Source organism: Mus pahari, chromosome 13 (assembly GCF_900095145.1).
Source record: "Mus pahari chromosome 13, PAHARI_EIJ_v1.1, whole genome shotgun sequence".
Taxonomy (NCBI): domain Eukaryota; kingdom Metazoa; phylum Chordata; class Mammalia; order Rodentia; family Muridae; genus Mus; species Mus pahari.
The window spans coordinates 87,464,225-87,491,211 of record NC_034602.1 but is presented as its reverse complement, the minus strand read 5'-3'; the positions used below and the strand labels follow the sequence as shown (position 1 = coordinate 87,491,211).

The 26,987-nt window shown below is 44.1% G+C and overlaps 1 protein-coding gene across 1 annotated transcript in view; it reads left to right on the top strand.

The window, feature by feature from the left end:
- Positions 1 to 19,488: 19,488 nt before the first annotated feature.
- Positions 19,489 to 26,987, top strand: part of Prkg2 (protein kinase cGMP-dependent 2) — a 106,703-nt gene continuing 99,204 nt past the window's right edge. The window contains exon 1 of the mRNA XM_021210645.2: positions 19,489 to 19,639. The gene's annotated coding sequence lies outside the window, so the exon portion shown is untranslated. The remainder of the gene's footprint in view (positions 19,640 to 26,987) is intronic.

Below are 26,987 nucleotides of genomic sequence, written 5' to 3'. Positions count from 1 at the left end.
GCTGGCGAGTGTGTGGAGAAAGGGGAACATTCCTCCATTGCTGGTGGGATTGCAAACTGGGGCAAGCACTCAAGAAATCAATCTGGCAGTTCCTCAGAAAATTGGAAATAGTTCTACCTGAAGACCCAGCTATACCACTCTTGAGCATATACCCAAAAGATAGCCCACCATTCCAGAAGGACGCATGCTTCACCATGTTTATAGAAGCCTTATTTGTAATATCCAGAAACTGGAAACAGCTCAGATGTCCTTCAGCCAAAGAATGGATACAGAAAATGTGGTTCATTTACACAATGGAATACTATTCAGCTATTTAAAAACAAGGACATCATGAATTTTGCAGAAAAATGGATGGAACTAGAAAATATCATCCCGAGTGAGGTAACCCAGATCCAAAAGTACATGCATGGTATGCACTCACTGATAAGTGGATATTAGCCAAAACGTGCAGAATAACCAGGATACAATCCATAGACCATAAGAAGTGTAATAAGCAGAAAAGCCCAAGTAAGGATGTTTCATTTCAACTTAGAATCAGGAAGGAATTAATCTAGGGATGCAGAGGGATGGAGGGAACTGAGTGGGAGAGGGGAAGGGGATGGGAATAGGGGAACAAGATCAGGTACATGGGAGGGGGAGGGCAGGAGAGAAGCCCAGAGGGCCAAGAGAATGAATGGAGATAAGCAGCATTGGAGGGTGGGAGGTGGAGAGACCCTCTAGAAAGTACAAGAGACCTGGGAGGTAAGAAACTCCAAGGACTCAGTGGTGGTGACATTAGCTAAAAGGCCCAACATTGAGGAGAGGGAACTGAAAGAGTCCACCTGTAGAAGATGAACAGGGCCTCAAGAGGAGGAATGATGTTACCATCCCACAGTCAAAATTTCCGATCCAGAACTGTTCCTTTCTAAAAGAACTGCAGGGACAAAAATGGAGAAGAAACTGAAGGAAAGGTGGTCCAATGATTGGCCAAACTTGGGGTCCATCTCATAGGAAGATACCAAGGCATGATACTATTACTGATGCTATGATATGCTTACAGACAGGAGCCTGGCATGGCTATCCTCTAAAAGGCCCTATCAGCAGCCGACTAAGACAGAAGCAGATACTTGCACCCAATCATTGGCCTGAAGTCGGGGACCCCTACGGTTGAATTAGGGGAAGAATTGAAGAAACTGAAGAGGAGGGTGGCCCCATAAGAAGACCAGCAGTCTCAACTAACTGAGACCCCGGGGAGCTCCCAGAGAGTGAACTACCAACGAGGAGCATATAGGGAACTGTCTGAGGCCCATGGCACAAATATAGCAGAAGTCTGCCTGGCCAGGCCTCAGTGGGAGATGTGCTTAATTCTTAAGAGACTTGAGACCCCAGGGAAGGAAGAGGTCTGTTGTGGGGGAGCACCCTTTCAGAGGCAAGAGGAAGGAGGAATGGAATAGGGAACTGTGGGAGGGGAAATAGAGGGGGGCAACGACTGAAATGTAAATGCTACTATTACTGCTGCTACTGCTGCTGCTACTACTACCACGACCACCAATAGAGAAGTAGAGTGTTTCCAATAGAAATTAGGCTGCAGACTCAGGAATGGTAGTGTAGGAAAATTTATGCACTGATCTCCAAGGCAGATTCAGGACCAGACCTTACCTTAGGAGCCAAGAATGAACTGTAATGTCATATTGGAGAGCAAGAGGAGGGTAGGGGCCACTGAGGCCAGGAGTGCCACAGCCGTGTTCAAGGTGTGTGTGTTTGGGTGAGAGGCAAGTCCATAGTCAGAATCCAGGTCAGATATCTTTGGGGGTCAATTCTAATCAGAAAATGAATAGCTTTTATACTCTATTTTTCTCAAAAAAAATGTATTTTTGAACTGTGTCTCTATTTCGACTGGAGAAAGTAGAGAGCTACTTTGCCTGATGTGAATAGAATGTCAAAAGCAATATATTGGTGTGTTGATTCCTTTTTCTTTTTTGAAAGAACTAAAAAAATGACATCATTTTTATATTTGGAAATTTTCACTTTGTTCAGACTTGATCTGTGCGGTTTGCTTTAAAGATAATACTGCAGAAACTCCAGTCTTATAAAAGCTTTTAACCAAACACATTAAATTCTATATTGCCTATGATATTTATGTTTTGTCTATACCGACTTATTCTCCTTTTATATTCTCATTTTTTCTTGACTTTCCTGTTAGCCTTGAGCTCTCTTTTGGTATCGGAGTTAAGCAATCCTCTGCTCCGCAGGTTTTATAGACCTGAGATGAGGTCCATCTACCTATCAGGAGCAAAATCACAGTGCACACAAATCCGAGATGCTCAGTCTGCCTGTGGAGTAAAATAAAGGCAGTTGCTATCCTAAAGAAGGTTTCAGGAGACTTGGAGAATGAACCGCATTGACACCTGGTGTTTAAGTGTAAGGGGGAAGCATGCCGATATAGAAGGGGGAGAGGGAAAGAAGATTAGATATAACCAGATGACAGAGAGAACATTCAAAAGTAGGTGATTTCAGAGGCAAGATGGAGAAGGCCCCGTGAGGTAGAGGAAACGCCAGACAAGGAACGCAAGAATTATTCTGAGAATATAGTTTCAAATCTTTAACTGCAGTAGATGTACTGGGAAAGAGAGGAAGCCTTGGGATGAACAGAAGCAAAAGCCTCCAGGGTTTGTAGGCTGAGACAAGGAGTTTGGATTTTACTTACTACGAGAGGTAGAGGAAATACTGTAGCAGAGCGACAACCTGAGTAGACCTCACATTCTGCAAAGAATTAGTTGTCTGCACCTAGAGTGAGGTTGAGCACACCTGCAGATGTCCATGTTTAGCTGTCACCGTGACAGGGCAGATGAGAGATTTAGGACCTTGTATATAGCAGAAGCCAAGAAGGAGAGTGACTGGGCCAACTGAAGGGATTCAGAGACTGGAAAGGCCAAGACCCGATGACGAGATGTGAGAGAGTGTGCTGTGCGGTAGACTCTGTTGGGAGGTGTGGCTTGGAGGACAAATAATGATGGTGTCACCATGGGAGGAGAGGATGCAGGAGGGCCGCAGGACTGGTGTGGGGCAGTGGAGCAGACTGGAGAGGGAAATGGCCCTCAGAGGCGTTTTGAGAGTGGTGCAACCGCATGCTGTCTGAGGGGGGAGGAAGTATTATTGAATGGTGCCCTCATAAAACTCACCTGGTAAAGGAGGTCCTCAAAACTGGTTTTGTCTCATGCCTTTGGAACCCATGTTTGGCATTGTAACATAGCATCTTCTCTCTACCCCTTGGAAAGCTTGCATTTCCTCCTGTGGTTTCTGGCCCAGTTTTCCTGACACATCCCACCTATTTAGTGGCTCTCATGGCTTCCAAGTCAAGGTGGCATCCTTGTCCTTACTAGTCACTTGGAATCTTGTTCAACCCTTTCCTTCTATTACGGTCCCTGTTCTTCTACTTGCCTAACCTCACGCCCTCAGATTTCCACAGACAACTGACTTCATATATCACTCTGCAAAGATACTCAGACATAGATGCTCTTTGAATGCATCATTACAGATAGGACCTGGACAGGTAGAGAGAGGGTCTTTGTCCTGCTTTATATTTCTGCCACCATTGCACTCAGATTTTAGTTCTAAATTAGTTAACTAAGGATGCTATCATGGGTGGACTGTGTCACCCCTAAAAGTAGGCTGAAGCTCTGACTTCTGCGGGGTTCTTATGGATGTGTTATTTAAAAATGAGTTTTCGAAGATACTATACATAAGAAGAGCTCCTGAGAGTGGTCCTGATCTAGTACAACTTTTGTTCTTATGGAAAAGAGAATTTTTATACTATGGGATGACAGATGCTGAAGCTGGAATTCTATGGTGACAAGCTAAGGGACACCAAGACCCACTATCTAGAAGTTCAGATGAGGGCATTTTTAAAATAGGTTTTAGAGAAAAGGTGAACTGCTGTCATCTTTAGACATCTCGTTTCTAGAACTGTGAGATAACACAATCCTACTGTTTTATGTAATCCCGGTATAGCAAGTTGTCATGGTGGTTCTAGGAAACTGAACATTCAGAAAGCACATTTCTTGGGATAACAAATAGTATATAGACTTTTTGGGGCCCACTTGCCAATACTCTGAATGCTGTTCCTACTTGCCTCAGACGTGCCCCCCCCCCCCGTGTGTGTGTGTGTGTTTATGCAGCATCATCCCCGAAGAACTTTCTTGAAGAGAATATTTACAAATTTGCTTTGTTCCTCTGGATCTTAATAGAAATTCTGTATTGTCCAAACCAACTCACGAAGGAGCAGAAGTCCAGACATTATCTCAGAGTAGAGGGCTGGAAAAATGTTTTCCAAAGAAATGGACCCAAAAAACAAGCTAGAGTAGCTATTCTAATATTTTATAAAATAGACTTCCAACCAAAGTTAAACAGAAGAGACGGAGAAGGACACTTCATACTCATCAAAGAACAGACCCAACAGGGTGATGTCTCAGTTTTCAGTATTTATGCCCCGAATACAATGGTACCCACATCTATAAAAAAAAAAAAATACCAAAACTTAAATCACACTTTTAACCCTACACATTAATAGTGGGAGACTTCAACACCTGACTTTTACCAATGGACAAGATGTTCAAACAGAAACTAAAGAAAGAAATAATGGAACTAACAGACATTATGATTCAAATGGACCTAACAGATATCTACAAAACATTCCATCCAAATGCAAATGAATATACCTTCTAAACATGGAACCTTCTTCCACACTTAGCATACACTCTAACACAAAGCAAGTCTCAATGGATACAAGAAAACAGTGAAATAACCCCTTGGGTCTTATCAGATCACCATGGATTAATGTTTGAGTTCAACAGCAATAGAAACAACAGAAAGCCTACAAACTCAAGAAAACTGAACAACTCTCTACTCAATGATCTCTGGGTCAGGGAAGAAATGAAGAAATTAAAGACTTTCTACAATTCAATGAAAATAAATGCACAACATGTCCAAACTTATGAGGCACAATCAAAGCATGCTAAGAGGAAAGTTCATAGCACTAAGTGCCTTCATAAAGAAATTAGTGAAATCTCATACTAGCAATTTAACAATACACCTGAAAGCTCTAGAAGAAAAAGAAGCAAACACACCCAAGAGGAAATAACTGGCAGTAAATGAAATCAGTGAAATAGAAACAAAGAGAACAATACAAAGAATCAATGAAACAAAGAGTAGGTTCTTTGAGAAAATCAACATGATAGACAAACACTTAGCCAAACTAAAAGGCGGAGAGACAGTTTCCCAATTAAGGAAATCATAAATGAAAAGGGATACATAACAACAAACACCTAGGAAATGCGAAAGAATCATTAGGTCTTATTTCAAAAGCCTAAACTTGATAGAATTTGAAAAACTAAATGAAATGGATGATTTTTTTTTGATAGATGCCACTTACCAAAGATAAATCAAGATGTGGTAAATTATCTAAACAGGCTTATAACCCCTAAGGAAATGGAAGCAGTCATTAAAAGTCTCCCGATCACAAAAAGCCCAAGGCCAGATCTAGCACAGAATTCTACCAGCCATTCATAGAAGAGCACTCCTCAAACGATTCCACAAGATAGAAACAGAAAGAACATTCACAAGCTCACTGTTTGAGGCCACATTCATCCTGATACCTAAACCACTCAAAGAATCAACGAAGATAGAGAATCTCAGACCAATTTCCCTTATGAACATTGATGCAAATATACTCAACTAAATACTTGCAAACCAAATCCAAGAGCACATCAAAAACACCATTTGTCATGATCAAGTAGGCTTCATCCCAGGGATTTGTTCAATATACAAAAATTCAGCAATATTAGTCTACCATATAAAGAAACTGAAAGAAAAAATTACACATACCATCTCATTCGATGCTGAAAAAGCCTTTGATAAAATCTGACACTGCTTCATGCTAAAGGCCTTGGAGAGATCAGGGACGAAATGCGCACCTAAACACAATAAAGGCAATGTATGGCTAATCAATAGCCAACATCAAATTCAATGGAGAGAAACTTGAAGCAATTCCACTAAAATCAGGAGCAAGACAAGGCTCATTTCATATCTCTTCAGTATAGTACTTGAAGTTCTAGCCAGACAACTAAAGGAGATAAAGGGGATATAAATTGGAAAGGAAGAAGTCAAAGTGTTGCTACCCACCGATGATGTGATAATGTATGTAAGCAACCCCCAAAACTCTAAGAAAGAACTCCTACAGCTGATAAACACCTTCAGAAAAGTGGCTGAATACTAAATTAACTAAAAGAACTCAGTAGTCCTCATTTATAAAAATTATATTCAGGCTGAGAAAGAAATCAGGGATTTTCTATTGTAAATCACCCTTTACAATAGCCACACATAATACAAATTATCTTGGTGTAACTACACAAGCAAGTGAAAGACAAAAACTTCAAGTCTCTGAAGAAAGAAATTGAAGAAGATGAAAATGTATCCCATGCTCATGGTTCAGTAGGATTAATACAGTAAAAATGATCATCTTACTTAACGCAATTTACAGATTCAATACAATTCCCATCAATATTCCAAGACAATTCTTTACAGACATTGAAGGAACGATACTCAACTTCATATGGAAAAACACAAAACCCAGGATAGCTAAAACAATCCTCTACAATGAAAGAACTTCTGGGGCTATCACCATCCCTGATTTTGAGCTATACCACAGAGTAATTGTAGTAAGGACCATGTATTACTGGCATAAAAACAAACAGGTTGCCCAATAGAATTTATTTGAAAACCCAGACTTAAGTCTATAAACATTAGGAAACTTGATTTTTGATGGAAAGCCAAAATTATACAATAGAAAAATAAAGTATCTTCAACAAATGTTGCTGGTCTAATTGGATGTCTGGACGTAGAACAATGCAAATCAGTCCGTACATTTCATCTTGCACAAAACTCAAGTCCAATGGATCAGACCTAAACATAAGCCTGGATACACTAAGTCAGATAGAAGAGAAAGTGCCTTGAATACATTGGCACAGGACACTAATTCCTGAAGAGCACACTAAGAGCTTAGGCTCTAAGATCAACAATTAAAAAATGGGACCTCATGAAACTCAAAAGCTTCTGTAAGGCAAAGGATACCATCAGAAGGACAAAAAGGCCGCCTGCTGAATGATAAAAGACCTTCACCAACTCCACATTTGACAGAGGGCTAATATCCAAACTATGTAAAGAACTCTAGAAACTAGATATCAACAAGTCACATAGCCCACTTACAAATGTAGTACAGATCTAAACAGAGAATTCTCAACAGAGGTATCTCTAATGGCCAAGAAACACTCAAAGAAATGATAAACACCCTTAGTTCATCATGGAAATGCAAAACAAAATGACTCTGAGGTTCCATCTTATACCCATCAGAGAGGCTAACATCAAAAACTCGAGAGACAGCTCTTGTTAGTGAGGATGTGAAGCAAGGAAAACATTTCTCCATGGCTGATAGGAGTTTAACATTGTGCAACTACTTTGGATATCAATTTGGCAGTTTCTCAGATAACTGGAATAGATCTACTTCAAGACCCAGCTATACCAGTCCTGGGCATATACCCAAAAGATGCTACCACAAGGACACTTGCTTAACTTTCTTCATAGTAGCTTTATTTGTAGTAGTCAGAAACTGGAAACAACTTAGATGTTTATCAACTAAAGAATGGATACAGAAAATGTAGTTTGTTTACTTAGTGGAATACTACTCAGCTATTAAAAATAAGGACATTATGAAATTTGCTGGCAAATGGATAGAACTAGAAAAAAATCACCCTGAATGACGTAACCCAGACCCAGAAAGAAAACCATGGTGTGTATTGACTTATAAGTGAATATTTATTAGTCATAAAGTTCAGGATAACCATGCTATAAACCAGATCCAAAGAAGCTATGTAACTAGGAGTATCCAAGGGGGGATGCTTGAATCTCAAGGAGAAGGAGAAATAGATTAGAAATAGAGGTGGTTGGATCGAAGGTATTGTGTGGGGTGAGGGGTATGGGTGTGGATGGAAACAGGAAAGATGCAGTGGAAGGAGGACAGAGGGAGAGAATACTGGGAGAGAGAACTGGATTGTGGGGGTAGGGAAGAGTAACCTGGGAGGAGCTAGAAACCTAGGAAAGTGGAGATGGAAATTCTCAGGAAATATATGAAGGTGACCCTAGCTAATGCTTCTAGCAATAAGGGATATGACACTTGAACCAGCCATCTCCTGTAACCAGACAAGACTTCCAATGGAGGGATTGGGACATTAACCTTCCCCACCCTTAGACCCACAATTTATCCTTTCTACAAAATGTATAGGGATAAAATACAAAGCAGTATTTGAGGAAGGTTCAGCCAATGACTGGCCTAACTTGAGACCCATGCCATAACTTGAGAGGAGAATATTAATAATATTCTGCTATACTTGCAGGCAGGAGCCTAGCATAATTATCATCTCAGATACTTCACCTAGCAACTGATGGAAATAAATCCAGAGATCAGCAACCAAACATTAATCAGAGCTTGGGGAATCCTATGGAAGAAGGGAAGGAAGGTTTGGAAGAGCCAGAGGGATCAAGGACACAACAAGGAAACCTGCAGAAACAATTAATCGGAGACAAACTAAGCTGTTCACCCTTCATTGCTTATCAGGTCTCAGCAACGAGAGCAGCACAAACCAGTACCGTGAATCTGAGTGGCTGTTCTGACAGCACCGAGAACTTACCCTTGCCATTCTCAGTGGAGTTTCCTAGACACCTCGCAATAGGCGACTTATCATCACATTGCACAGAGACATCAATATACAAGTCCAGACTTTTGTACCTTCCATAAGGTAAACATTCAATAGATTTAGTCAAAAGCAAATAAAACAACGATCCTTTTCATTAATGTTTAGGAAAACATCTATTTTTAACATTCATATGTAACAGCTATTAATAATAGTTATTTTAAAATGAACAAATGTTTGTAAGATTTCTTAGCTTTAATTTTGAATATGATAAATATTGATAGTCACAACCCACATAAACAAGGATGATGGAAGGGTCCTCAATGACTTTAAGACTGTAAAAGTCTTCTGAGACCAAAAAATGACAACCTCTGAGCTAGACAAATATGGACTCACAAGAAGTCTCAGAACCCACTGTCCACTCAGCAAGCCTTCCCTCCCAGAGGCTTCATTCTGGTTGTTGCATAGGTTGGAAACCAAAGCAGACAGGAAACCACATGTGTCCCCATCTGCCGCCATGTTTCTCTGCCCACTCCCTTCACACATGCAGTTCTTTTCCTTCCCAGGAACCTACAGCCAGAGCCAGATATTTCATCTCTGGAACAAGGCTAAATTTTGCTGTCCATTATTTCTGCTGCAAATCCTTCAAACTGTTCCTTTCTCCATGCTGAGGGATTTCTGTCCCCTCACAAGATCTCAGGGCATGCCCTGCAATCAGCTTTTTGCAGGAAGGATACTAATCATGTCGTTCCTGAAATGTTCTCACAGTAGAGGAGCCATTCAGTCATGGAAGAAAGAGAAACAACTGTTAATCAGGCCTGCAAATGCAAACCTACAATTAAAAAAAAAATACATGCCGCTTTCATTTTTTTTTTCTTAAATTTAAACAAAAGTAGAAAGAAGTCATCGCTGATCTTACAGCTATTAAACCTAGCAATGTCCACATATGTATTCAAGAATGTTTCCTAGCCGGGCGTGGTGGCGCACACCTTTAATCCCAGCACTTGGGAGGCAGAGGCAGGTGGAATATCTGAGTTCGAGGCCAGCCTGGTCTACAGAGTGAGTTCCAGGACAGCCAGGACTACACAGAGAAACCCTGTCTCGAAAAAAAAAAAAAAGAATGTTTCCTGATGACCTAGCACATGTGAATGTTTGCAAACATCCAGTCTGAATGCTGCCATACATTCTTGTGGCCTCTGATAGTCGTCGACCTTGGCTCATTAAATGAGATAACTAGAGGTCAGGACAATCATGCATGCATTCTATTGTGTTGGGCCAACATAGGAACGTGTGTTTTTAAATGGACCAACCTGGACAGTTAAACTGGTAGCTGCTTCCAGTTAGGTTCTCCATAGGAAAGTCAGATGAATACATTGCAAAGCTAGTAACAAATAAGTAGAAGAAAGGAAAAATGATAGATGCATAGGTTAGGTTGCTTACCAGTATTCCTATGCCCAAAGTCATGAAATGGAAATAATCAGTTGCATTTGACAATGTGTTAAGACAGAGGATGCGGTGCATCGTAGAGCTTTCCCAGTGCACCATGCTGGCTACCCACAGGTCTGAAGGTGATTTATGATGTGTTGTCTCTAAGCAGATGGTTCTGCCTGGTGTTACGCCATCAAATGAGTTCATCTAATGGTACACTGTTTACATCGACGGAGCAAGGCCAGCAAAACAAATTGGCCCAATGAAGGACTGATTCTAAGCAGGATTCTCAATTATCCTTATTTCAGGGAAATATTATTGCTTACTGATTAAATGAAACTTTCGGTGGAGGGTTTTCTGGAAAGATCCGTCACAGACAGACTGAATTTGGGAAATGAGACTACTTATATCTCCAATGAGGTCTTAATGGATTTAGCCCTCTTGGATGGTTATTTGAAGAGACAAATATAATGCATTTTAAGCTCCGGTTCTGCTGTGTGATTACCAAGATAGGAAAATAACTGTCCATATCCATACAGGATTGAACTCCAGAAGAGCCAATGAAAACCAAATAATAGCACTTAGTTCATTTTGTCTTCCTTACTTTGGCATTAAGTTAACTTTACTTCAAATGTGCATTAGCATATAATGGCAACATATACAGCCAATAAAATAAAGACTCAAACCCAGCCAGTATTAAAATGTCAACTGTCACCCTACTGATTTTCAGGTAGAGATGGGTGATCTTTTACAATTTACAGTTGGGAGTGCCATTTATAGATCTGTGAAATGATGCCATTTCTATTTGTTGGAGCACATGGCGGCTGGGATTCCAAACAGCGAGCTCATCTCTCATTACTGAGCTCAAGGACAAGCCAGAGGATGCATTCTGGGACTTTGTTGCACTCTGTACGGAGGTGATGACTGAATGGGTTTCAATAGCTTTCTCTCCTCACATAGTCCCTGATAACCATAACAGAAAGGTTATCTAGCAGCTTAGGAGCAGGTTCACGAGCATCTGGATTGCAAAACCCTTTGTTGGGAGCTGTCATAAAGGCAAAGGTTCTGCCAGGGTCTGACATCATAAAATCAGTCTTGGGATTAAGCCTGCTGCTGTGCGAGAGAAGTGTCTTCAGCGTGTGCGCATTGGTTTCTCACCCCTCACATCTGGCTCGACTCCTGCACGTGGAAAGGCATCATGAGCTCTGTCTTCTAACCCTTTGTTATGTCTTTTGATGAACTTACAGTGAGGTTATCAGTACCTTCTAGTTCTTGAATGACCAGGCCCATGAAAGTTTCTCACTACTGGGGTGCCCAGCAGAAATAGGAGGAAGGGACTTTTTAATCCAAAACTGTGATCCCTGGGCCAGTGACAATGGGGCAGGGAGCCCGTGAGAGTGCTGTGCAGGGACTCAGACAGGACCAACTGGATCAGGACCTGCATCTTCACACACTTGCCTGGAGAGCACATGCGCATGAAAGTCAGAAGCTGCCGTCTGGGGCCTCTTAGTAAGCCAGTGTGTTTCCCTGATGCACAGACCTCCCCAGGAAAGGCACAAGTGCAGCTTTCACAGGCTACAGAGCCCTAACAAGGATTCAATACTACCGGATCAGCAATGCCACGAAGCAGATGATGACACCCATTTAAGAGTCTTTGGGGTGCGGGACTTGGAGAGATGGCTCGGTAGTTAACATCACTGACTGCTCTTCCAGAGGGCTCCTGTTTGATTCCCAGCATTCACATGGTGACTCAGAATTTCCTTTAACTTTAGTTCCAGGGGCTTGATGTCATTTACTGGCCTACCTGGCACCAGGCATGCACATGATGCACAGATATACATAAAACACCTATAACATAAAAAAGTTTTGATATGAGTAAACTATTCCCTGCGTTTCCTGATCTAGTTGGTTGTCCATGTACATATATGTATACACTCATGCCCATACTTGTATATGTAATCATGTTCACACACACTTGAATTGCTACTTGGCATAATCCTTAGGATTCTTGGGAGATTATTCAAGCCAAAGTAGTTCCTCTTACTTTTTACTGTGAAAAGTCAAGGATGCCAATTACCACACATAAGGATGCTGAAAGGAACACTTGAAATAAAATAAATAAATAAATAAATAAATAAATAAATAAATAAATAAAAAGATGAAAAGATTGGGCTATTTTCATTTTACTTGCTAGAAAGAAACCTGCCCTGTAGGTTCAGTAGGGCTGTCACAGAATATTTAGTATCTAAGTGAGACCCATTTCAAGGCTTTTACTTACTGGGACTGTGATCCCACCCCAAGCGTTCCATTTCTGAACATCCTGTCCCACACCATCCGCATCCTCCAGTGCGGCACCCATGGACCACCTGCTGCTCTTGGGCTCCCTCTGTGCTCACTCTTCTCTGCCTGTCTGCCTGGCACGTTCCTCCCTAGGTCATCCTCTGATGATTTTGCTTCAGCATTTCAGCCCCAGTCAAAATGCTTCCCCTTTAGAAAGGTCTTCTGCAAGCTCCCTCACCAGGCAACCTGCAACCCACACCACTCTAACCTATAGCCTTTACCCCACCCATCCAAATTAGAAAGACATTTCTCGTATTTGTGTAGCTATTTTCTGTCTCCAGAAACTATCCCTCCACCCCGCTACTTATTTTATTCCAACACACCACTCCGATCTGTCTCCTACATAGTTAAACATTCTTAGGTGCTTCTTTTGTGTCTTTTTATTTGTATATGGTTTTGCAAAATGAGTACTATATTTTATGGATAGTCATTTTATGTTGTATAAAGGCTATTAGGCTTTGTATACATACCTCTTTTTACACACACACACACACACACACACACACACACACACACACCCCTCCCTCATGCCTTCAATTCTCTATTCTATTTGCCTTTTCAATATCTGATCTGTTATTTCCAAGTGTTTTCTGGCATATATTCACTAGGGATATATATGTTCATCTTCTCCCATGTAGACACTGAGACTCCCTATTCTAACAATAACAATAATTATAATAGTAGACAATTCTGAACAATATTTTAATTGGATCTGTGTGAGAATCACCTTAGTTCTACAGCATATCCAGAAGTAAAACTGGCAGCAGAATGTGCATATTTTAATTTGAGTAAATTCTGGGTTTCTAAAATGGTTTCGCCAGTCCAAGTTCCTCTCATAAGCCAAGATTTTAGGGTTATGAGAGAGGGACCCATTTCTACCTTGCTTCACTAGCCTTCTATAGTCTAAAAATAAAGAGAATGCTGGAAGTGGACCCCCTCCAGGATGACCAAGGTTGGGGCTAAGTCCCCAAAGTACACAATTTAACATACAGCACGTTAATTATTCAGTAACCAAATACAGACAGAAAGCAAAGAAGGACTTGGGGAATCTAGATCTCTCTATAAGACCAGAAATACATGAAGAGAAAGTCATTGAGTAAATGGGCACGAAGGATGGAAGGCTATAGTTACAGAAAATAAAACCCATAGAGCCCACACTTATTGCCAAGACTTTATTCAAGAGATCACTCCAGGCCTGCAGACTGCAGGGTGGAGGGAGACCATGGAAGTGAACAGGAAAAAGAACAGACACAGGATGGTACATTTCCAACCTGACCTTAGTTTTTCTAGCAACACGGCTGGTTTGCTGACTCATGGACAAGGCGCCAGAGGTGCAGAACCACTGAGTCTTAGAACAGCTCTTGGGTGGGCAGACAGGCCAACAATTTATCTGTTGTCTTCATCCTGGCTCCTTCTGCTCAGTGGTCAAGGTCAACTCTACAAGGCATGGACTCCACTGTACTTGTGGGCTGTGTTTTGGTCCCTTCCAGGCATCTGCGAGGGCAGTCAGAACTCCTGTTGGTTTAGTCGAGTCATCCCATAGGGCAGGACCCAATGTGGAAGGATTACAGAAGTTGTGTTGGTAGGGTCCTTGGTTCCAGGGAGGTTGAATCCTCGGAGTTACAACCACGGAGCTAGCATGAACCACCGCTAGTGCTATTGTGGCTGAGCAGAGCCAGAGGCTGAGATCCTGGAGCTAGGTGTAGGCTGCTATGGGGCGCATGTGTACTGTCAGCGCTAATCTGTTCAGTAACATCTGCAAGTGTGGCTGCAGAAGGAGATGGCTGAGACCAAGTGGGGTGTACGTTAGGTATGAGATTAGTTATGACAGAAGTGAAGAGTTTAGAGGCCAGCGTGTTGTATATCTTTTGAAACAGTGCAGACCGGCGGGATGTCAAACACTGTGAACCTGAGGCACTGTCATGTCAGCTACATTTTGGTTGCTGTGTCTAAAATATCTGATAGAAGTCGAGGCAACGTTGATTTCGGCTCAGCTTGGGTGAAACTGTTTGGATGCTCCGTGAATGATCCGGCAAAGATCACTGAGGTAGGAAGGCATGTTGGAGAAGTTTCTTCAGTTCCTAGAAACAGGATGCAGGAATGATCTAGGGACAGGTATGCCCCCAAGGACCTACCTTCAGTGACTTTTATTTTTTAATGTGACAGGTCTTACCTTCAGAATTTTCCAAAACCTCTCCAAATAGCACCATTAGCTCAGGGCCAATCATTCAATACTAGAGTTGTTTTGAGGGAAATGTCATATCCAAGCAACTGTATTATTTAATGAGCATCCGAAACGCGGGGAAAAATTTGCTCTTTAATAAAGATAAATGCAGACAAAAACCAGATGATTAACTCAATTCATATTTTTGTACTTTATAGCATTTCTTGATTTCTAATTAGGCAAAGCGCTAAGTTTTAAATTAAGTAATTATCATTTCAAGCCATTGTCTGTACTTCATGAAGAAAATCAAGAACATCCCCCAAATTCCATAGACTCTCAGAAGCATAAGTGTAATTATAGTGTGTGATCACTTATGATTGTATCAGCTTCCTCGACAGACCTGCTGCCTCATGTGTTAGGTGAGATGAAATACGGATGAAGTGAAGGCTAGTCATGGTCTTAGGCGCTTAGAGTCTACCAGGGAGGCACAAGCACAGACTCACAGTGATAATACAAAGCAGAACACGATGCTTGTTGTGAAAGGCGCTGAGATGAACGAAGTGTGGTCCTGGGGGCTTCTGATGGAGGACCAGGTATCTCCAAGCTGTGACTGAGGACAGAAAGGAGGCAGAGCTAAGGACAGAAAACTGGGAATTTCAGACTGGATAGAAGGAGAGGGTAAGCATAGGCAAGGTACTGGCTCGTTTAGGCAGGGGACACAAGGAGGTCCTAGAAAGGAAAACCGATCAAATGTCCCCCAAATTATTGCCCATGAGGCTCACTCTGCCTATCACCAGAATCAGAGGGGAGAATTAAACAAATGAGAGGCCACTGACCTGACCCCTTCGTAAATTCAGGGTAGACTGAAGCAAGGACCCCAGTGCTAGGCTTGGAAGATTGTATTTAATAGTCATACTTCATTCCCATGGAGGAAGCGGAGACACTATGTTTAGGTTATGGCTTGCGTATGTTGTGAATATTTTTTTAAAGGAAGCACGGGAAGAAGTGTGTTAAGATTATTATCATTATTTTAAATAACGAAGAGGATTGAACTAGGTTATATATGGAATTGTAAGGATGAATTCCACTAAGTCTCCATTTTCAAGTCCAGTAGGAGAGGTGAGCGAATCCACAAGTCTGTGATACCTGGAGCACTATACAGCTGTGGTATTAGAGAGAGTCACGGTGCCACAGCCAGTGGCTTCAAAGGAGGAACTAAATGGTAGTTTGAAGAACCCGGACGTTCTCTTGCCACGTGATGCTGGGACCAGCATACCAAAAGCAGTAAAGGCACCTGATACATTTCCTGGATTAGGGCTCAGCAAGGCCAAAAGAAAGAAGCTACAGTGACTGAAGGCTCTGCCCTTACCAGGTGAGGTGACTGCTCAAGACGCCGTTGCACACCTGTCAGGAAACAAGGGAATAAGCATGAACTGAAGCGATCACAGGAGCTGGAGAGAAACCTGGGAAACAGGAGGACAAATTTGTGAGCTACCAAGATGCTGGGTTTGTTTCTCCCATGCCCCAGATCCGCTGACCTAGAGGAGGGCTCAGCTTGAGTGTTGGGGGGCTACAAGCCTGACAACAAAGAGCTATGCTGGCAACAAAGAGCTCATCCGATTGCTTTTGAGGAGGGGAAGGGGTGGAACAAGTCTGTGTGTGATGGATCTCCAGAGGCTCCTCTGTGGAAATTCATCCTGGGTAGGGAGAACTCCAGCTGGAAGAGATTGCACAGGGATTTAGTAGTCTAGGTGCACAGGAGTCTGGACGTGCTCTACCCTTAGAACCCGCTCCCAGCTCGGCCTCCTCTGTTCTCTGTAGGGAGAAAAAGTAGGAGGCACCGAGACTTTTATAAGGCATGGTGGCTGCTCTGGGACTTCTAAGGCTGTGCGTATAATGATGAGAAGGTAGGTCTTTTGTTCCTCCCATCACTGGAGGCTACTCCTGAGCTTGGGCATCCTGACAACACCCACTTTCATGCGACAAGGTTTAAAAGAGGCTGGTGGCACCAAGTGTAGCAGAGACACATCCAAGAGGAGAAGGTTTTATGTATTAGCATCTAGTTTTTGTGTCCAAGGACTAAAGACATATCTCAGAAGGAGCTCAGGGGTGGGCTGCATTCCTCTGTCAAAGGCAGAGAAAAGGCAATGGGTGACCCTCCCATCCCCCTGCCACTAAGAGATGGGAGAACTCTCAAGCTTGTTAGTTTTGTGAATTCAGTGACAAGAGTTAACTCTTGGAGCTTGCTTCCGGAGGTCCACCCAGCGCCCGTAAATGGAGTAAATAAAAACTCCACTTGCAATTCTTTACCATATGGATGAAGTCAGGCCGCACAAAAGGATGTTTGAATGACATTAATTCAACTCAGTGACAGCATGTCTGAGCCTGCCAAGCAGAGCTGACATTGTCTATTGGCTATCATTGCTACTGCCACCTCCTCCTTAGTTCAGTAATCTAATTTGAGACTGCAGCCCTGAAGATGTCAGGGGCAAATCTGTAGAGCCCAAGTCAGGGGATCGAGGTTCCACGCCACCACTCGCTGCATTCAGAGATGGGCACACCACCCAGCTTTGAGAAGTGGAAGGTGTAAAGAAGTCTTACTGGAAGCTTCTGAGAGGGACTGTACTGTTCTTGAAGATGACACGCTGTTGCCTTCTGGCAGGGTTAGAAATTGCATAACTAGATTCTCCTGTCCAGAATCTATGGGTGTGGCAGTCCTGGGGATGAAGCTAGCCTGCTAAGAGAGCAGACAGTGAAACAGGAACAGTCCACAATCCTCCCCGACTTCCTCAGTTGGTGGATGGACCAACTCCAGCCTCTTGACCTTGGGACTTCTTGCTAAATGAAACAATAAATGTCCTTATCGTTTCAGACACTTTATGTAGGTTATTTATTAATGGTGGACTCCCATGACGACCTCGACTTCCCATTCTTTTCTTTCATGGTATTTTTTCACATATAGTTACACATTGAATGTCTGCTTCTCCCACTGGATTACAGACAGGAGAAGTTCATCTTGATCACCCTTGCATTTCCAGGAATCAGGACTGGGGTGAGGGGTAGGGAGCGAGGTGCTTAAAACACTGAGAAAGAATGCCTGTGAGCCTTGCTTTCTTAAGCAATAGTTCCCCTTCCTCCTTCTCCTCTTCCTCCTCCTCCTCCTCCTCCTCCTCCTCCTCCTCTTCTTTCTCTTCTACTCCCACCACCTTCTCGTCCGTCCTCTTCTTTCTCCTCTTTCTCTGGCTTTTTTGCCCCCTACCCCCACCCCTTCCTCCTCTTGGATTTTTTTCCTTTTCTGTTTCTCTTCAACTCTAGTTTTCCATCACTGCCTGTCCCCATCAGTGGGTTTCAAGCTTTTACCTCAGTGGACAGAGAGTACCATTGCATAGTTGCATAGTTGGCTTATTCAGTAAACACATTTACTACACGTTTTGTATTCTTTGAAAAAAAAAAAAGTAGCTTTGACTCAGTGTGTCAAGTCTGACCAAGTTCTTACCACTACTTATAGATATTTTTCTATGGATTCTACCTTTTCTTTGGAGTTCTTCATCTCACCATCTCTGGTTGGCCAACGTGAAATGTACAGATTTGAGAAAAAGTACCTGGACTTAATTTTACCCAGTTAGTAGAAAAACAAGCAACCTCTCTTCGTCCTCTGATGCTTAATGGCTCCATTCAACAAGTGTACACAGGCCTCATTCTATGTGGGTTTATGTATGTAATAGTGTACATGCTGGGATTGCAGGAAACCCCGTGGCCTACCGGATGGTTGATATCCCCAGGGAGTCGGGGTCTCACATTCTCTGGATACAAACTGAAGAATAGACCCTCACTGTACCTCTCACTGTGCAGAGAAACTGCCCTTGTCCTTGTGAATCTGCCACAGACATTCCTCTGGGAGGAGGAAGAAACAGGAACTCCCTACAGGAGAGCAAAGCATACTGCGGTGGGTGAGTATATCTATTTATATTTAGAAAAACCATAACGCACGCCTAGGAATACTGTGTCTAAAAGGCCACAGAAGAGTATTAAATTACCTGCTTGAATAACCAAGAGAGCTTCATGCTAAAGCCTCCCAGAATCAGGAGGTATTAATTCCTGTCCCTTGAAACTCGGTTTAGCCACTGTCCCCAGCATGCATCACATACAGTGAACTGACTAGATGGGAGTTAAGGTTCCAGAGTCCTAGAAGAGCACACGGACCAAGCAGCCCTTGGGTCGGTCACGTGTCACGTAGAAGGGCACCGCTGTGACACCAGAGAGCATGGCCAGGGTGTGTGCGCCTGCCCATTTGCGCTCTGGAAGGGAAAGCAGATTAGAGAGAGACCCAGCAAGGGAGAGCGAGAGCCCACAGCGAAGCAGGCTGGAGGCACAAGGGTGGAGAGGGAAGGCGATGATGAATACCCCCCTCAACTTTCCTCTCCCTCGGCCCACACACTTGAAATAGAAATAATAACACAACCAACCACCCGCTTGCATCCACGATGTTATCGCCCTACTTAAGTTGCCTCACGCCAGAGGTTCGGGGTATAAAGTGCAGACTGTCGCCGTCGCCGCAGGCCGGCTCCGGAGTACAGGTTCGCGCCGGCGCGGGTGACCCCACCTTCAAGGAAGCGGGCTCCGGGCTCTCCCACGCCATGCCGGGCTGACCCCCGCCCTCCTCCGTCCCTCCTCTCCGCCGAGCTCCCTCCTCCCTCCGGCGCGCCTCCTTCTCGCGGCGGCCCCCGCAGAGCAGCCAGGCGGCAGCACCCACGTCGCCGCAGCTCCCGCCCGCAGCGCGCTCATCCTGTCCCCGGCTCCCACGCAGCGCGAGCGGCGGCGCCCGCCAGCAGCCCAGACCCCGTACGGTGCGCACGGCGCGGCGGGGCAGAGCTGAGCTGAGCCCGGCCGGGGCCACAGAGGGGCGGCGTAGTGGAGGACGCCGAGACGCTGCGGCCGCGCGGAGGGGACGAGCTGCGCACCTGGAAAGTTACCCGGCGGCCTGGTGAGGCTGGGGGGCTCGGGCACCCTGGGGGCTCGGGACCGGGGACGAGAGTGGGGACACGCGGGTGCCGCTGGGCGTGCGTTGCACGGTGTGCACTTCTCCCACACCCAGGCGGTCTCTCATGCTGCTTGCATGCGGACATGTGGACGCGTTTCGTTCTCCCCCTGTGGCGCGGGTGACTCCATACAGCAGTTGGGTTTAAGAGCGCAGTGTGGCTGCAGTGTCCTTTGGGCTCTGCTGGGGCTGGGGGCTCAGGGACGCTGTCACGGTGTGCCGTCCTGGCTTGGTTCTCCAAGGTCTGAATAGCTGATTGGGCACACAAGACTCCTGAAAGGACTTTTACAAGTGCTTGTAAACTTGTTTGGGTGTCTTCTTGTCACTCAGCACCCCGAGGCGCTTGCACAGTTCTTCACATCCTCGTGAAGAAGCGAAGAGAGCAAAGAAACGCTAAGCAAGGAGCCACTTTGGAAATGAGAGAAAAAAGAGACGGGTTCAAGTGTAAGTAGGAGAGCTGAGCACGTAGGCAGAGCAGGGAGGCCAGAGCTGAGAACAGAAGCAGCCCAGGGGCCCATGAGAAAGGGTGACCCTCGCTTTTAGCCTCCTTGTTTCCAAAGTTCAATAGGAAAGGGGCTTTTATTTCCCTTTAAGAGAATGCAACATCCACCTGCTCCCTGCCACACCCCCCATACGCACAAGCGCCTTAGAAACCGTTTCTCATCTTTGCAAGTTTCTATTTAGCTCATGGAGAAGGCGATCATCCCACAGAGTAGACAACAGCTGCTGTTCAGGTTCCTGTTGCGTTTTGCACACCGGGCTAGTGAGGTGATGGGGTGAAGAATTCCCTCTGGAGAACTAGACTGGCCTCTCCCTCGCAACAGGCATTAACTAAAAAGAAGCAGTTTGCAAAGGTGATACCTGTGAAGCCAGCTTTTAACAGTCCTTCACTCTGGGCCTCTGTCTTCTCAGGACACAAGTGAGAACTCTCATCGCAGGGAAAGAAGGCGCATGCTGCCTAGCTGTTGGCCGAGTCCTGTAGTCTCCTGTTGTCTGATTTCTCCGTTTCCCAATTATCTCCTCTTTTCCTATGTTTTCATTTTCTCCAGTTTCCTCGGCTCGTTTTCTTGGGCTTATTAGTAATCTTATTTCTACTATTGTAAAGCTTCCCTGCATACCTTTTTAATACCATCCAGAAGTCCCAACTCTGGCTTCAGCTCTTTCCATGGGACTTTTAAATGAGGACTTTTTTCTTCAGTCTGCTGAAATGGCTAACCTCTTCTGTGCCTTTCCCTCTGATCTCCCTTCCTTTGACACCTCTGGGATTTGAGCTGTGGCCTGCTCAACTCTTGAAATGTCTATTTCCAAGCTGTCTATCAGACTTCTGCCATTCCGACAATGTTTCCTTATCCTTTTCCATATTTACTTCTCCTCTCCCCCCCCCCCCAAATTATATTTTCACAGGTATGGCAGGTCCACACTCGGCAATGTAGGTATTTCTTTCTTATGTCTCTCCATGGTCTCATCTATTCATGTGAATTCAAGTCTTACCTCTGCAGAATTGGCCTGACTTGATTTTTTTTTTTTAAATTAATTTATTTATTTACATCCCAAACGCTACTTCCCCTCCCAGTCCCTCCCTTAGAGAGTCTCTCTCTCCACCCCTCCCCTTCTCCCATGAGAGAGTGGGCTTCCCTGGGTATTCCTCCACCCTGGCACATTAAGTCTTTGCTAGATTAAGGGCATCCTCTCTCACTGAGGCCAGATAAGGCAGCCGTGGAGACTGAGCTGCCTGTCTGCTACATGTGTGCAAGGGGGCCTTGTTCTAGCCCATGTGTGTTCTTTGATCCGGTGGCTCAGTCTCTGAGAGCTCCCAGGAGTCCTTTGAAGTTCCTTTCCCCTTAAGGACCTTCAGCCACCCCCACCCCCCACCCCACCCCAAACTCTTCCTTAAGTGTCCCTGACCTCCATCTGCTGCTGAGGGAGTCTCTCAGAGGACAGTTATGCTAAGTTCCTGTCTGCAAGCTTAACAGAGTGTCATTAATAATGTCCGGGATTGGTGCTTGGCCATGGGATGGGCTTTGAGTTGGGCCAGTGATTGGTTGGCCTTTTCTTCCGTCTCTGCACCATCCCTGCATTTCTTTAAGACAGGAAAATTTTGGGTCAAAAGTTTCGTGAAGGGTTCATGTCCTTATCCCTTCACTGGTGATCCCGCCTGGCTACAGGTGGTGGCCTCTTTGGGTTTCACATCCCCGCTGTCCTGTACCCCAAGTCTCCGAGACTTCCTAGAAACCTTCCACTCCAGCTGGAGATTTTGTTCATTATCCTGGCCCTCTGGGCTCTGTCCTGTCTCTCCCCATTCCTGATCCTGCCTTCCAGTTCCCCTTCTCCACCCTCCTCCCCTCTCCCACCCGGTTCCCTCCCTCCCTAGGCCTCCTTTGAGGATTTTCTTTCCCCTTTTAATTGTGATTCAAGAATCCTTGCTTAGGCCTTCCTTCTTGTTTAACTTCTTTGGGCCTGTGGGTTGTATTATGGATATTTTGTACTTTTTGGCTAATATTCACATAGCAGTGAATACATACCGTGCCTGTCCTTTTGGGTCTAAGATACCTCACTGAGGATATTTTCTAGTTCCATCCATTTGCCTGCAAAATTCATTGTGTCCTTGTTTTAATAGCTGAATAGTATTCCATTGTGTAAACGAAACACATTTTCTGCATCCATTCTTCAGTTGAGGGACATCTGGGTTGTTTTCCGTTTCTTGCTATTATAAATAAAGCCACTATGAACATAGTGTAACATATGTCATTGGGTATGATGGATCGACTTTTGGGTATATGCCAAGGAGTGATATAGCTGGGTCTTTAGGTATAACAGTTTCCAATTTTCTGAGAAACTGCCAGATTGATTTTCAGAGTGGCCATACCAATTTGCCAGCAATGGAGGAGTGTTCCCCTCTCTCTACATCCTTGCCAGCATGTGCTGTCCCTTGAGATTTTGATCTTAGCCATTCTGAGTGGGGTGAGGTAGACTCTCAGGCTGACTTCTTCTCTTTGCATAGGCTTCTCCATCTTACTGGTCCATGGCTAACTCAGGACATCTTCTGTCTCCACAAGGCTCCTTCTGTGTGATTCCTCCCTCCTTCTGCTGGTGTCACGGAGGATCACTATATATCCATGGTGCTCCATGGAACATGTATCACCAAATGAATGAATGACAGAATGGAAGTCACGCTTTCTTCCATCCCACCCAAGATTAAAACATCAGGACTGACTTGCTCCATTGTCTTGTGTGCAATTTGATTCTCAACTGCCTCTATATTTTAAACTATTATTTTTTTTAAAATGTGAGATCATATTATAATCACAACATTTCTTCCCTTTTCTCCCTCCAAAAGTTCCCATCTACCCCTCCTTCTCTCCTTCAAATCCATGGTGTTGTTTTTCATTGCTACTATAGGACAGATCATAAAATATAACATGATACATATGCTTTATGTAGGCATCCCGTTCAGTTCACATGTAGCTATATGTATGTGTGTGCTTGTATGTAGATTCTCAGGCCTGGCTCTTTGTCCTGGGACAAAAAGTGGGTGTGCTCTCGTGTGTCCTGGTCACAGGTTCTAGGCCAGGTATCCTGCCCGGGAGCTGATTCTAATGCCTACCGTCTCAGTTATGAGATTTCCTGGGGTTTTGAACCTGCTTCAGCCTTACCGGTTCTTCTGTCTGGTGGCACTGTTCTACTCGTTCCACGTGCTCTTCCTTGGGGGAAACTCACGTCACCTGCTCCGGGCCCTCTTCCGTTGCCTGCAGTTCCTCCTCACTTTAACAGATAGCGCCTTACCACAGCTCCTTTCTTTCCAATCTAAGAGTCAGATTTTCAAGCTGCTGTTCCTGGCCTGTCACTGATCCGGGAGCTTCTTCAGTCTCCAGCCATCTGTCAACCACTGCGACAAGTCTTAGGCTCTTCCTTTCCTTTGACTTTCCAGTCCCTTATTACTGCTTACTGCACGTCTGTGCTTGGAATGTACACACGTCTCTCATTCTGAGCATGTCCAAAATTAAACTGGTGCTCTGTCTCCCAAATCTGCTTCTCGTTCTGGCTAATGGCACCGCCTCTCATCCGGTTGCCACGAGGTGAGCATGAGGTCCTTACTCTCTTTCTCCCCATCAAGTTCCATCAGCTATAATGTCCTGATTTGTGCATGCCAGCCCACACGTCTGCCTTTATGGTTTATATGCGTGTGAAATATTCCCACCCCACCAAAGGAGCTGAATGGAGGGCTACTGAACTTTTTTACATATAGGATACATAGTGTTCATAAATTTCATGCTGTGACTTCTGCTGGGGTTGGACTCTTCCACAGAGAGCTTCCAGTGACTGGAATGTTGGTGAGACAGGCTCCCATGGTTGTGAGTTGAGAGGAAAGCATTCTCAATATCGAGATGCTGTGCACAGATAAAACAGCAGCCGATTCCAAGCTGAGTCCCATGTCCACAGTCACAGGGCCCGTGGAAAGAAGCTTGTAAATGTAGCACTGATAGGAGACTTGGCTGTTTCTCGCAGGGCCAACTCTGTATGGGTGTTTGGGGGGGAAAGAAGCAGGGGTTTAGATATTCCGTGATGGTTACGTATTTTCTAAAAGAGCTCTGGAGAGACAGGCAAATGGCAGTATCATAGAGCTGTGTATCATTTTCATATAACCTTAGAATTTTATCTAAGGAAGCCAGTAAAATCCCCTCCTCCAACTTCAGGCTGAACTGCCAATATGATAAAAATAATCTATTCTGCTTTTCATGATTTATTGAAGGAGAGGAAATTGCAGTTACCTGTAACCATCACTTCTGTGAAATCTTCTGTAGTAATGTTTTCCTCCTCCTGGTTACCATGGAGATGGTCTGTCTTTTTCCTAGTTCAAGAAGTCTGAGCCAGGAGAATAGGTTTGAGGCTCTGGGCTGGCTCTAATCTTGTAAGCACTTCTCACTCGGATGGGTGCTGCCGCCTTTGTTTTACCCCCCCCCCCCCAGCTTTCTTCCTTTGGTTTCATGGTTATTCCAGGGGCGTTATCTTCTAAAGGACAGATATGACTATACAGCTTGAAAAAGAACTTGGCTTGCATTAAAACCCAGATACCATAATAAGGCATGTGCATTTTCAGTTCCTTACTCCAGCAGATTCCTCCTTTTTAGCTTGTTACTCATTACTTTTCTTCCGCCCATCATCCATTTAGCCCATTTCCTCAGTGAGCTAGGCTTTAGGTTTTCTCGCATTTATTTCAAAGTAAGTGTTCTAAGTAATAGACGCTCTACTTGGGAACAGTTTTAGGTTTAGAGAAAAGTACAGAAAAGCTTATATACCACTCCCTCTCTCCCCAGTCTCCTTTGTTCCTAACAAAATTAAAGTTTTTTTTTAAAAAAAATCTTCAAACTTATTTTTATTTATGTACATGTGCATGTATCTGTGCACATTGTGTGCCATATGTGTGTGGTGCTCACAGAGGCCAGAAGAGGGCACCAGAGCCCCGGAGCTTAAGTTACAACCAGTGGCGAGCTATCTGTGTGGGTGCTGGGAACAGAAGTCTGTTCCTCTAGATGTGCAGCAAGGGCTGTTAACCTCTGAGCTGTCATACCATCTTGCAGCAGTGTGATATATATCAGTGTCTGTTACAACTGATGAACCGATATGGACCTATTACTAACTAACGCCTATCATTATAGTTGGGTCTATTCTTTGTATTGAATGTGCCATGGGTTACTGAAGTGCAGATATCTATCATTGCAGTATCATATGGAATAATCTCAATGTCGCAAGCACCATGGTGTTTAACTTGTTAGCTTCTTTCTCCCTTGCTCTCCAGAGCTCTTGACAGACACTCATCTTTTCATGTCTATACCTTTTCTATTTCCCATAATGCCATGCTGTTGGACTCACACTGTATGTCGGCTCTTCTGATTGGTTTCTTCAATTAGTGATATGTGTCTGAAGTTCCTCTGTGTCTTCTCAGTTTTTGTTTGTTTGTTTGTTTGGGTTTTTTGTGATACTCCTTATTCTTGAATAATATTCTGGTAAATTGATGCACTGGAGTTTCTTTGTTAACCAACAGAAGGACATGGTTGCTTCAAAGTTGCAGCATTCATGAATAAAACTGACGGTTTTGAGGAAGCCATGTGATTCCTATTGGATAATCACAGGGAGGCATGATTACCTGAGTGACAAATGCCTGCTCTGTCTTCCCAGGTAACTATATCACCTTATGTGGCCTCTGGTCACATCAACCTTCCTGTCAGTACATACCCTGCCAGCTTTGGTGTGCTCTGTGACCACTGTGTCTCAGTAGCTCCAGTTAGTTCGACCCTCTCTGCTCACAGATGAACGTGTCTCCTCCCACTTTTCTTTGCTCTCCATGAAGACATCAGCTCTGAGACATCTGCTCTGGTCTTTCCCCATGTTTCAGGCTTGTTTAAATTGTTGCTTGTTGAGAACGCCTCCTTTATTTGCTCAAGTACCTCATTCTCTTCTTTTGCAGAGTTTTCAGTTGTAACAAAGTATAACATAACATAACAATTTCTCCTTTCCTAACTTACTTGTATATTTATTTTATTTTTAAACAGTTCCCACAGAACCGAGATCATCTGGCCTCACCTATGCTATCTTCTAGGCTTGAGAGTTGTATGTTTAGATCTGTGATCTACTCTCAGGTTAACTTTTGTAAAAGCTGGAAAGTCTCCAAAGTGTCCCTGGGCTCTTTCTTCAGGGGTCAGATGTGCAGGATTTGAGGTCACTTCTGGGCTGCTCCACTCCACTGCTCTACATGGCTGTTGTCTCCCCAAGGCTCTCTCAGCCACTCTTCTCTTACCCTCTCAATGTTTGTCGCTTTGTCGTGAGCACAGTGTGGGCTAGAGTCAGCTCTCTGAGTGCTTTCCTTTAATAGCTTGCTTATTTGGTGTCGTTTTTAATCAATACTCTTTGTTTTGCTTGAGATAAGCCATTCCCTTGAGTAAATAATGTTAACAGTAATAATACTAACAGTAATAATACTGTTTAGGATTCATTAAGTCATGATGATATATACCAAGAATGGTGCTAAATTCTTACCATTATCGATGTCATATGACCCTCTAAGAATTCTACATGATACGCAAATTGTTTTATCTTTTCGTCTATCTGTCTGTCTAAATGTCAGTCTTTCTCTTCTGTACTTATCATTAAAGCCAGGGGCTGCTCTGAGGACTCAGAAAGACAAGTCAAAAGGACTTAGACAGGGACTCTGACTGCGGCCTGAGCCATCTCGCATGCTCATATATACACTTGTAAACACTCCGTGTGTGTGTGTGTGTGTGTGTGTGTGTGTGTG